Below are 13,616 nucleotides of genomic sequence, written 5' to 3'. Positions count from 1 at the left end.
AGAATGTAATTAAATGTATTCCATACAATGGTGAAGAGAGGAGGAATGGTGGCAGAAAGTAAACTTGGCTTTAATTAAAATGGAGTCTTGGGAGTTAAAATATAGGTGTTTTGGAAAAGATAAATCCAGATGGTGAAATTTAATATGGTGTAATCACCTCCTTTGCTGAATAGTGCACTATGAGAATGCTTAAGTAGACATGACCTTGAGGCTAACAGATACCTGTCACACACAAAGTACATGCACATCACACATACTCTATCCCTGGCATCACGGACCTGGCCACAGCAGAAAAATGCATAGACTGTGTTGGCTGTGCTTTTGTTTCCTTTTCATCTTTGATGAATGACAAAGCCTGATGACCACCACAGGCTACTGCATACAAGTAGCACCATTTAGAGATGATAAATCCCACTATTAAGAACATTTCAGATTGGGGAAATCCAAGCAAAATGCATAGAATCATATCATCCCTGAGAAGGAAATAAGGAAAGAAAGAAAACAGACATGTGCTAAGCAGGGGCTGGTGGCCACTCAGGAGAATAATTATTATTCCTGTTTTATGGCTGATGAGCCTGAGACTCAGGTTCATGTTCAACAATCTTCTACTGGGAATTTATTATAACCTCATACTGAGTCCTTTTACACTGTCAATGCAAACCTTCACAAGCATCGTTAAGTCAGGCATGATTATTTTTATTTTATAGGTGCAAAAAATGAGGCAGAGAGACAGAGGACCTCTTTAAGAATGGAGTATCTGAATAACAGCAACAGACTCACAAACATAGAGAACAGACTTGTAGTCCCCAAGGAGGGGGAGGGAACGGGACAGACAAGGAGTTTGGGGTTAGCAGATGCAAACTATTACATTTAGAATGGATAAGCAATGAGGTCCTGCTGTACAACACAAGGAACCATATTCTACCTCTTGCAATAGAAGATGATGGAAGTTAGTATGAGAAAAAGAATATATATATGAATATATACAAGAATATATATATAAGAATATATACAGGAATATATATATAAGAATATATACAAGAATATATATAAATATATATATATATAAGAATATATACAAGAATATATATATAAGAATATATATAAGAATATATACAAGAATATATATATAAGAATATACACAAGAATATATATAAGAATATATACATATATATGGATATATACATATATATGTATGCATATGTATATATCCATAGTGCCGTGCAGCAGAAATTGACACAACATTGAAAATCAACTAATCTCTAATAAAAGTTAAATAAAATTTAAAAATTAAAAAAAAACAGCTAAATCAAGAACTACACAGCCAATAACAATCATACAATGATAATAATTGTTAGATTACTGTATTATGAATAAAATTAATGCACCATGCTAACAGTGGTTATATTAGGGTAAGCTAGATGATATGAAAATAACAAATACACAAAGACTTTTCAGTGATTTAAGTCAAAAAAGAGTTGATGTCTCATTTACATCATGGCTAAATCGAATAATTATTAACTTAGGGAACTCTATACAATCTCTTGGGATAGACCATGATGGAAGATTGTATAAGAAAAGAAACATGAATGTATGACTGGGTCACTTTGCTGTGTAGTAGAAATTGGCACAACATTGTAAATTAACTATATTTTCATGAAAAATAAATTTTTGAAAAAAGAATGGCATATTGGAGTATTGGCTCTTACCTCTATTAACCAAATGCATTTTCCATAACATAATCTTCTTGCCACCTTTTCTTTCTTCCTTCCTTCCTTCCTTCCTTCCTTTCTTCCTCTCTTTCTTTCTTTCTTCCTCTCTTTCTTTCTTTCTTTCTTTCTCTTTCTTTCTTTCTTTCTTTCTTTCTTTCTTTCTTTCTTTCTTTCTTTCTTTCCTTTCTGTCTGTCTGTCTGTCTGTCTGTCTGTCTTTCTTTCTTCCTTCCTTCCTTCCTTCCTCCTTCCCTCCCTCTCTCCCTCTTTCCTTCTTTCGTTCGTTCGTTCGTTCGTTCGTTCTTTCTTTGTTGCCTTTTAGGGCCACACTTGTGGCACATGAAAGTTCCTAGGCTGGGGTAGAATCAGAGTTGCAGTTGCCAGCCTATGTCACAGCCAGAGCAACACAGGATCTGAGCTGCATCTTCGAACTACACCACAACTCACGGCAACGCCAGATCCTTAACCCATTGAGCGAGGCCAAGGTTCAAACCTGCATCTTCATGGCTACTAGTCAGGTTCATAACCCAGTCAGGAGCCACAACAGGAACTCCCATGTGTTGAGGGATTTTTTTAAATCTCCTGACTGTACAAACAATGCTCTTTCTACTACACTTTGTCAAAACAATGACAAACACCCCAGTGAAAAAGAGAAATTTAATTAGGCTGCTTGTTTGCAAGAGGCCAACCATCTGGATGTTTTAAACCAATTGGGGAGGCTGACTGAATTTTTTTATATTTCACCTAAATGTGCAAAAAGTGAGTTTATATCTATTATATGTAGAATGATATCAGCAGAGAAAAATATAAGCAGAATAAACAGCAGAGTCAAGAGCCCTTTTTATGTGCTTGTAGCTGAGAGAGACGGAAAAAAAATGTCATGTTGTGGCTGAGATCTAATATACAATACTTTTAGTCAACAGGTTCAATATGTAAATAAATAAAGGCCACATAAACATCTATTACACAAGATTAGATTGGTAAACGATACTTTAACTCCAACTTGTACATCCTTTATCTACAATATAATTTCTGCCAAAAACAAAGGAGGAGACTCACTAAAGACTGAGATGTAAGGACAAAGATAAATAAACACGGGAAATAACCAGCCATCAAGACATAATCCTGCCTGGTTCTCTCAAGGATTTTTTTCTCATTTTATTTTAATGAGTACTTAATCAAGATGAATTAATTTTTCCCTGAAATGATCCAAAAAGTCAGGATTGAAATTAAAGCAATTTGAGATCAACTGGAGAATATTTTAAGGGTAGGAAATCTTAATAAATATGATGGATCAAATGACAATTTCTGCAACCATTGAAGTAAAGCCGAATATGAGAACAATTTAAACAAAATATGTGTTTAGGGCTTTCGAATGACAAAACATCCACTTGTACCAAACTGAGGAAAATCCTATTCTTCAGTTTAATGAGACTTACTCACTGTGGCCCCAAAGAGCTCCAAGTTTTCCCAAGGGATGCAGTGAGACCCTCAAAACATTTATGCAATGAAATAGATATTAAAAGATGCAGTAGGCTGTAATAACATGAAATCACAAAACAAAACAAAGAAAGCATAAGAGATAGCATACAAATTCTATCGTGTGGCACAGTACTGAATATAGAGCTGTTGTCAATTTCAATGTTATTGATGAAGATAATGACATTCCCCAATCCCTTGGGTACATCTAGGCAATATCTGGAATACTCCATTCCATTCCTTTTAGTACTTATAAGAAAGCTGTATTGACTACTTAAAATATTTTTTTTTTTTACTACAATCTGTTCGCAATATATTATAATGTCAAAGAAAGTAGCTCCCTTTTCTGGAAACACACTGACAAAGAGAGCCAAACTTCTGGGAACTGAAAGCTCTATTGAACATCACAGTAGGCAGAGGCATCCAACAGGAACTATACCACAGAGGTCCTGGGCTCTGACACGAGACAGACATGACCGCAAATTCTAGCTATACCACAGGTCCACGCTTTTTTATTCAAACTCCTCCCAGAAATCTGAAAGCAAAGACACTCTTTGCTTTTCCAAAATACATTCGGTGACCGCCTCTAATGTGAATGGATGCAAAGTTATTTATTGCATTTAAGTATGCTCTTCAGAGTGAATATTCCTCTAATAATGCATTTAACTACAGTGTATACCCAGATTATACTAAGCTGTTCCATCGTATAAAGCATATATACTGGGTTGGCTTTCTGGAAACTGGACAGTTTTGATTTCCCAAATGTATGCATCCACAAAGGTTTGTAGCAAAGGGCAGGACCTTTCTCTGTGTACTCGTGTTTGTGAACACCCTGACCTTGGAGAAGCAGCTCTCCTTGCCTCTGGATAAATATCCCTTTACAGGATGTGGGGAGAATAAGCAAGGTCATGCTGAAGAGTGACTGGGACATAATGGTTATTCAGTACCTGGTGGCTGAACGCTGGAAAGTGCGGGGGCCCAAAGTGCTGTTTCCTCCAGGAGCAGAAATTCTCTTATTTCTTCACACACACCCTGTTGCTTGAATGCCAACATTATATGTGGGGGATAGGGTATGGACCTCACAGTTGAGCAGTGGAAGAGAGATGTTTATAAGTCATGCCTTGAGAGGACAGGGAAAGAACATTTTGCCCCAAGGGACTTAGGAGCTCAGAGGTAAGTTCCTGGAAGTTCTGCCTGAGCTGAGTCTCCAAAGAAGAGTGGGGAAAGGAGTGAGTAAGTTAGATGAAGAAAAACCACATCTCTTGGCAATCCGTGACCTAATCTCAGCATTCTCACTGGGAAAGAGAGTGGTGTGAAGCAGAGGGACCAACATTCCCGGCTTGCAAGGGACTGTCCTGGGACACCCCCCACACTCCTGGGCAAACTGAGAAGGTGGGATATTGGAGGTGGGTGGAGGAGACAGGGAAAGAGAAATTCAGCTGGAGAGTAGGCGAAAGGTAGTGGAGTGTTTATACTTTTAATTACATTGTTTGTTTGTTTTAGCCTATACCACAGCACACAGAAGTTCCCAGGCCAGGGAACGAACTCCTGCCACAGCTGTAACCGGAGCCACAGCAGTGACAATGCTGAGTCCTTAATCCACTGAGCCAGGAGGGAACTCCAGTGGCATTGTTTTAATAAAAGTACATGACTAGAGAAAGGAGGAGCCCTCCTAGGGCCTAAAATAAGAGAGGTTAACCAGAATTAAATGAAGGAGACGAGTATTAATACCTTGGAGCTTCACAGTCGGTAATCAGAAGCAAAATCTGCCAGAAGAGAGAGGAAGCAGCCCCATTGACTACAGACTCAGAAGGAAGGGCTGAGAGAAAAATAATCGCCTTTAGCAAAGAAACTATTTGAAAAATAATAAAAAAAAAACACATTACCAATCACAGATGGGCTGTATCTCTGGGTCTCTCATCTAAAAAGAAGGGTTTTGTCTCTCATCTAAAAAGAAGGGTTTTAAGAAGACACTGTAGTTTTCTTTCATTTTTTAAGTGCACTTAGTCTCTGGATTTCTGTGCAGAAGTTATTGTATGGTGAATACTTGTGTCGTATATTATTTTATTTTATTTATTTATTTATTTTCTCTTTTTGCCATTGTTTGAGCCTCTCCCATGGCATTTGGAGGTTCCCAGGCTAGCGGTCGAATCAGAGCTGTAGCCACCAGCCTATGCCAGAGCCACCCCAACACGGGATCCGAGCCACATCTGCGACCTGCACCACAGCTCATGGCAACGCTGGATCCTTAACCCACTGAGCGAGGCCAGGGATCGGGGTTCCTAGTCGGATTTGTTAACCACTGAGCCACGAAGGGAACTCCCCTCGTATATTATTTTAAATTATGCTATGTGAAAATTTGATTACTGACACAAGGAGGAAATGAGAACTAATTTAGCAAAATCAAGACTCATCAGGGATCAAAATAAGGACATAAACTAAGAGCCCCAGGCTATGTCTGAGGAGAGTACCAGGCTCCTCAGAAGGCTAACCTACATTTTCATCTAGTGGACATCTGATCACAAAGTCATAGATGAACCTGGCAGATTTCTGGAAGTGAACTTGCCAGCTTTAGCCTGTTTTTCTTCTGGAACCATCTCTGAGATTACACAGCCAGTGTTGTGAAGTAGAATTCACGATGGAAAATACCGTGGCCCTGGACCACCGTCAACACAGTATGTGTGGTGACGTGAGTGAAGATGTGAAGCAGACCCTTAAGCAGACTTGCTTTACTCTGTCTCCATTGCCTGGGATAAAATCTTTCTCTTCCTTTGGAGCTCCTGTTGTGGCTCAGTGGTTAACGAACCTGACTAGGAACCATGAGGTTGCAGGTTCGATCCCTGGCCTCGCGCAGTGGGTTAAGGATCCAGCGTTGCCATGAGCTGTGGTATAGATCGCAGACGTGGCTCGGATGTGGCATTGCTGTGGCTATGGTGTAGGCCAACAGCTACAGCTCTGATAAGACCCCCTAGCCTGGGAACCTCCATATGCTGCATGCACCCCCCTAAAAAAAAAGACAAAAATAAATAAAATAAAATAAAATAAAATAAAATAAGAGCCTTCTCTTCCTTTAGAGTCCAATTTAAATTATTCTAAAATCACATCTTGCCCCGCAATCCTCAGGAATGTCTCTTCTGCAGGAATGTCTCCACATAGAAGCTAGAAAAATAAACAAAAACAAGAAAAAAAGACACTCAGGGTGGCGGATTGGCAGGGCATGAATAATTGAAGATACAGAGAATGCGAAGCTTTGGATCCAACCTACTAAGGACTCTTTTACCAAGCTAAGGAGTATAGATTTTCCATCTGCATTGGGAAATCAACTAAGGATTTAGAGCAGAACCATAATGATTACCCGAGTTAGGGCAGTGGTAGAGGAAAACAGAAAGGAAAGGATTAATTTGTGAGACATTAGGACAAGAGAATTGATTAGGAGCAAGGGGCTGCCTATATGTGAGCAGGAAAGCCAAGGTTGCTTCCAGGTTTGAAGGCTGGGGGACTAAAAAGATGTCCACCTTTTCTGAAAGAGAACGTAGACATGGGAGTTCCCATTGTGGCTCAGTGGTTAGTGAATCCCACTAGCATCCATGAGGACATGGGTTTGATCCCTGGCCTTGCCCAGTGGGTTGGGAATCTGATGTTGCCACGAACTGTGGTGTAGGTGTCAGACAAGGCTCGGATCTGGCGTTGCTGTGGCTCTGACATAGGCTGGCCACTGCAGTTCCGATGGGACTCCTAGCCTGGGAAACTCCATATGCTGCCTGTGCAGCCCTAAAAAGAACCCCCGCCCCCCAAAAAACAAAGAAAAGAAAAAGAGAGAGAGAATGTAGACATGAAGAACTGAATTAATTTAGAAATATATCGAATTAGCTTTGTTTTTCTTGTTGGATTTTATTTATTTATTTTATTTTCAGGGCCACACCTGCAGCATATGGAAGTTCCCAGGCTAGGGGTTGAATCAGAGCTGGTTCTGCCAGCCTATACCACAGCCACAGCAAGGCCAGATCCTTAACCCACTGAGTAAGGCCAGGGATCGAACCCACATCCTCATGAATACTAGTCTAATTCTGAACCCACTGAGCCACGATGGGAACTTCTTTGCTGGATTTTAAATTGTAGCAACTATGGGACTCCATTCATTCAACATTTTTTTCTTTAATAACAAAGAATACTGTTTTTTAACTGACAGTAGTAAATCAGAAATCCCTGAGGGCTTTGTGGAAAAAAAAATGCAGATTCCTGTAATCCAATCTTAGTGATTCTAGCTTAGAAATTTGATGAGGGCCCTGGAAATCTGCATTAAAAGCAAAACAAAAATACCCCCAGAAGATTCTGATATGAAATTAGGTGTGGGAATTAGAAGTAGAGTGCCTCTGCCTTTGGCTAGTTCAACATCTCAAAATCTTAAGGGAATTCTTAATGAATAGGGCTGATAAAATGATGTGAAATTAAATTAACAGCAAAGCTGTGGGTGTCAGTAAAATTTCAGGGTGAAAGCATAATTTTGAAAGAAAAATGGATTTTTCTTAATGCACATAAAAGTCTAATTAAATTTAGTTTCCACGCTACATTTTTGTTTTTAATTTGGAGCGAAAATCTATTTATTTTTCCTTACATCCCTTTGTAGTCTTAAATACCTAACTCTGTAAATGAATCTTGACTTTTTATTCAAGATTGCACAAAATAGCTGGAGGCAATTTTTCCTCTTCTTTTTTTTTTTCCGTTCCACAAAGGCATTGCTTAATTAAATTGTCATTTTTGTAAAATACTGTTACTTAATATTTATTGAGCACCAACACTGTGTTAGGTGCTGACAAACGATAGTCTTTCACAGCAGACATAATTTAGTTTTTTATTTCTTATTGATGCTCCCATTTTTTTTTCGTTTGTTTGTTTTGTCTTTTTGCTATTTCTTGGGCCGCTCCCGCGGCACATGGAGGTTCCCAGGCTAGGGGTCGAATCAGAGCTGTAGCCACCGGCCTACGCTAGAGCCACAGAAACGCGGGATCCGAGCCGCGTCTGCGACCTACACCACAGCTCACGGCAACGCCGGATCGTTAACCCACTCAGCAAGGGCAAGGATCGAACCCGCAACCTCATGGTTCCTAGTCGGATTCGTTAATCACTGTGCCGCGATGGGAACTCCTCATGCTCCAATTTAATGCTCTCGTTCCTTCCTCTGGTAAGCCAAGGAAGCCTTCTCTTTTGTGTTTACTCTAAATTTTTCAGGCCTTATATCTTATTAATATTTGCCCTGAGACATTTTACTCTTAAAAGTATGATGATACGAAAATGGAATAAAACCACCTTTTCATTTTTTTTGGAACGTGAGCTGAAATATTAAGGAAAGGAGGGCAATTAGAAAAGGCATTAAGAACCAATTATATTCATTAAGTTCTCTGGCATTATTCCATAATGGAAATTCTTTTGATAGGAGAAATCTGTGTTATTATTACCCAAGAATAAAGCATCGTAGGATGAATCCAGGGGAAATATTAAGTTTCAAAATGCTGAGACATATAGAAAGAGGTGTGTTTAAGAAGGAAAATTACTTCTTATGTCCACCGCATGCTCCACTGAGATATCTCAATTTGCTAATGTCCTTTACTCTGGAAATTAACCAAGATTCTACCGGGCTCCATACTCTTCTGCTAACAAGTATGAATCCACAGGGCAAAGAACTCGAAAAGGCTCTCAGCTTTCCAGCAGCTCTGACAAGCTCATGACTAGAGCAGTTACACGCGTAAAAGTAGAAAATGACCCCATGCTCACCTCAGTGCTATTTCAAGGTTTCCAAGTATACATCCCAAATTACATCTATTGATCTTTATTTTCAGGGATAGAAGACGGGTTTTCCAGGAACCCCTTAAAATGTGTGGAGTAACTATAAACAACATGTCCTAGATAGAATTTCATTTTGAATAGCGTTCCCAAAATAGACCAGGAGGTCTGTTCACCTCTGACAATACAGACAAGCAGATAGACACTGCATTACATGGTTGCCACTGGTCATTCATTTTCTCTGTCAGGATGACCAAGTAAACTGAGTTAAGATCGAAAGCCAGGTCACAGCTAAGACTAAATTTAGCTTCCCCTATGACTTCCCTCTTAGCCTTGAACCCATAAGTTAACCCACACAAGAGGGGCCCAGCTGAGCAAAGAAAGCAGATCCCATGCCCATTTTCAGACATGTTGAAGGCGTCAAGCCTATTCTTTTTTCGGCTGAAGGAAGGTCAAGAGTATCACACATTGAATCATGAGAGCAGAAGGGTATCTGTTTCTTTGTTAGATTACAGGACTAGATCTGACACCCTATGGAGAGGAAAGAGCAAAGAAGAAAGCTGGCAGGACCATGTTGAGGGCAGGTGACAAAGGACCACAGGGGGTGAGTTAGGAACGATTCTCTTAATTCTGTGTGGAGTTGAGCAGCAACCATCCAATCCGTGGGCTCTCAGAGAACTGCTTCTCACAGAAGCTGCATCAGTGGCTGTGGTAGAGGTGAGGGGACTCCTCCCTAAAGTTTGAGGATAGCATCTTCTGAAACAGCCAGAACAGCACAATGGAAACGAGGTTGTGTGTGATCACTTGCATACCACCCCTGCGTATTTCTAAAGACAGCCAGCAAGACCGGGTGTAGGAAAAGTGGTCTTTAGTACAGGAAATATGGTAAGAAGGCAGGGAGTTATTTCGTTATTACCTAAAGCAGGTGAGACCCAAAACCATTCAGATGATAGGATTTTATGGACATTGTAGTAATGATAACATAGTGATGATAATAATAGCAATAAGAAGAAATAATTTCCCAGAGTTCCCATTGTAGTGAAGCAGAAAAAAATCCGACCAGTAACCGTGACATTGCAGGTTCAATCCCTGCTCTCACTCAGTGGATTGGGGATCCGGCATTACCATGGGCTCTGGCTGTGATGTAGATCGCAGATGCAGCTTGGATCCTACATTGCTATGGCTGTGGTATAGGCCGGCGCCTACAGCTCTGATTTGACCCCTAGCCTGGGAACCTCCAAATGGCTTGGGAACCTCCAAATGGCTTGGGAACCTCCAAATGGCTTGGGTGCAGCCCCAAAAACCAAAAAATAAAAGAAAGAAATAATTTCATTGGTAATTTTCTTTATTTTGTTTTTCTTTCTATGACCACAAAGGCTACAGGTCTAATCAGAGCTGCAGCTGGGGCCTACACCACAGCCATTGTAACACTGGATCCAAGCCGCATCTGCAAACTACACTACAGCTTCGGGCAATGCCTGATTCTTAACTAACTGACCAAGGCAGGAGCATGAACCTGCATCCTCATGGAGACTACATCAGGTTCTTAATGCACTGAACCACAATGGAAACTCCCCCACTGGTAATTTTTAAATAAACTTAAAAAAACATTTTTTATGAATTTTCTTTGGCTGCACCCATGGCATACAGAAATTCCCGGATCAGAGACTGAACCCATGCCATAGCAGTAATCAAAGCCATAGCAGTGACAATGCCAGATCCTTAACCTGCTTAGCCACCAGGGAACTCCTACATAAACTTTTTGTTTTTGGAAAAATTCTTGTACAGAGTCTCCATGTACTTGTCAGGTAGATATCTATCCTGTTAACATCTTACATAACTGTTGGATTTGTCAAAATTAAGAAAATAACACTGGCACATTACTATTAACTAAACTGTGGCTTTTATTCATGCACCTACAGTTTTTCCAGTAATGCCCTTTTACTGTTATAAGAGGTCAACCCTTAGCAACACATAGGATTTAGAATTTTTATTATAATTACGGAATAATTAATTAATTAGAAATACATATTTTGTAACTAGTGCACAGGACATACTCTCTGCCTTTTCTACATTCAGATGCCCCAGAGTCAAATAGAAAAAAATAAGTAAAAAAAAATTAACAATTATAGTATCTTGTGATAAATGCCAAGATAGAGCCAGGCACAGTGGACTCTGGAAGCCCACAAAGAAGGCTAAGATAGCTCAGGGGAAGTGACACAGATTCCAAGATCCTGAAAGGGAAAGAAGAGTTAGAAGGCAGTTGACCGAAGGTGGAGGAAGCCGTTCAGGCAAAGGAAACATGTTTTAGGTAAAACATCTTTAAAAATTCACTCAACTGGATACACAAATAGCTTTGAAAACCTGCTTTTGCTCATTTTTAAAATAAAACATTATCTTTTTCATCCTCTTATGATTATGAAAACACAGCAATTGATCATTAAATGCTGCCTGTCTTGTTCTTGGCTAATTCATAGGCATTGACATTCTCTGGCCTCATTTATCTTATAGTTTCTTAGTTTGAATGCATAATCGTGTGGTCCTAATTCTCAATTTTCTATTTTTTTTTTTTTTTTTTGGCCATGTTTGCAGCATGTAGAATTTCCCAAGCCAGGAATCAAATCCAAGCCACAGCAGTGACAATCTTGAGTCCTCTTAACAATTAGGCCATCAGGGGTCTCCCTGTTTGTACAACTTTTTTTTTTCTTTTTTCTTTTTTGGCTTTTTAGGGCCACACCCTGGCATATGGAAGGTCCCAGTCTAGGGGTTGAATCAGAACTATAGCTGAGTGAGGCCAGGGATCGAACTTGTGTCCTCATGGATACCAGTCGGATTCGTTACCACTGAGCCACCGTGGGAACACCTGTATATTCTTTTAATCTTAATAATCTTGTTTGAAGTTGTAAACCTCCAGGAGGCAACAGCCTGTTTCATATTTCCAAGTGACTGATTTAATTCCATATACAAATGGTCCTTCAATAAATACTGCTTAAATGACTAGTTTCCTTAGGATGGATTTGGAAAAGAGGGATCTCTATGCATCTAGGTTTATGTAAGTTTTGGAGAGAGAAAGAGAGATTAAGTTCTTTGTTTTTTTTTTGTTTGAGGAAGTACAGTGCTGACAGCAAGAAAAAGGAAGAAGGATCTGAGCTCCTCAAATAATAATTGAATGTTAAATAGAACGATGAAATTTTTAGTGGTAAGGTAGCCAACTAGAAAAGCCTTAATTCCTTCCAAACTCATTAAAATGCCAATGAAGATATCCCAGTAATGCTTATAAATCCATAAACCAAATCATTCCTAGGATGATGTAGTTGAAAGAAAACACATACAACAAAGACATATGCATATATTTCATGTCACCAAACAGAGCTTCAAAATAACTCAAACTCTTTGCATGTATTTCTTGAAGACCGCCGAGTAAATACAGATCACAGTATTTCTCATTTCTCTTGCTTTTTGCCCTTACACACAACGGCTCTATCTACAGTTGCATCTCTTCAACTGAAAGAATTTTATTCAACTGTCAACATCGGTAAAGCACCTGAGATTTTCCCCTATTTTCACACTAAAAACCTAGCCTCCACAGTTTCATGGATGCTGGCAGGTGACCAGACTTCTGGGTCAAAGACGAAGAAAAGAACATCTACTGTAATATGTGCATTTTCTGAGTTCCAACCCCATAGAAATGATGCAAAGAATGTAGTTAAAAAACCAGTGGATTTTATGATAGGAGAGGAACATGAAACTTAGGAAACTAAAATAGTTTATAATGCACACATGTCCTTTGCTCTAGAAAGAGATATTACCTTTATCTCACTGGACATTAAACATGCCTTCTCTTTGCTCCAGAGGGAACACTCCCCATGTCCACTGAGGCTATTCACTATCTAAATATTATTTCAAAGGCTGGAACAACAAATACACAAACAAAAACAGTCAGTGCTTCACTCACAAAGCCTGCAAAAATGTTAGACCCATGGAGAACTGTTTTCCCATGATAACCTTTACCAAACATGTCTCTTACTATTCTCCCCTTCTCCTTGCCTTTTAATCCATTATTATTATTATTATTATTATTATTATTATTATTATTATTATTATTTTGCTTTTTAGTGCTGCACCTGCAGCAGATGGAAGTTCCCGGGCTAGGGGTCAAATCAGAGCTGCAGCTGCTGGCCTACATCACAGTCACAGCAATGTGGGATCCAAGCTGCATCTGTGACCTACCCTACAGCTCATTGCAACACCAGATCCTTGACCCACTTTGCAAGGATACTAGTCTTGTTCGTTTCCAGTGCCCCACAATGGGGACTCGTGCCTATAAATTCTTAAGCACAAAATTCTGAGCTCTATTTGGCAAAGTCAGACTGTCTTTGGAGAGCCATGGAAGAGAGAAAATGGGAAGGGGCCAGAGATGACTCTGTAGGTGTGTGTGTGAATGCATGCACGTTAGGGTGAAATGGTGGTAGTTTAGGAATATCTATAAACTACAACTTTGTATGTCTTATAAAGAAAGAAAATGTTGCAACTGACAAGTAGAAATGAGTCTATTCTACAATGTCTGGAGAGAATTTATATTAACTTTGTATTAACTATAGTTTTGAATAGATTATGTTTAGACAAAGATTTTTGTAAAACACACT

This window comes from Sus scrofa, chromosome 11 (assembly GCF_000003025.6).
Source record: "Sus scrofa isolate TJ Tabasco breed Duroc chromosome 11, Sscrofa11.1, whole genome shotgun sequence".
NCBI classification, from domain to species: domain Eukaryota; kingdom Metazoa; phylum Chordata; class Mammalia; order Artiodactyla; family Suidae; genus Sus; species Sus scrofa.
The sequence above is the reverse complement of the archived record's forward strand: the minus strand, read 5'-3'. Positions refer to the sequence as shown.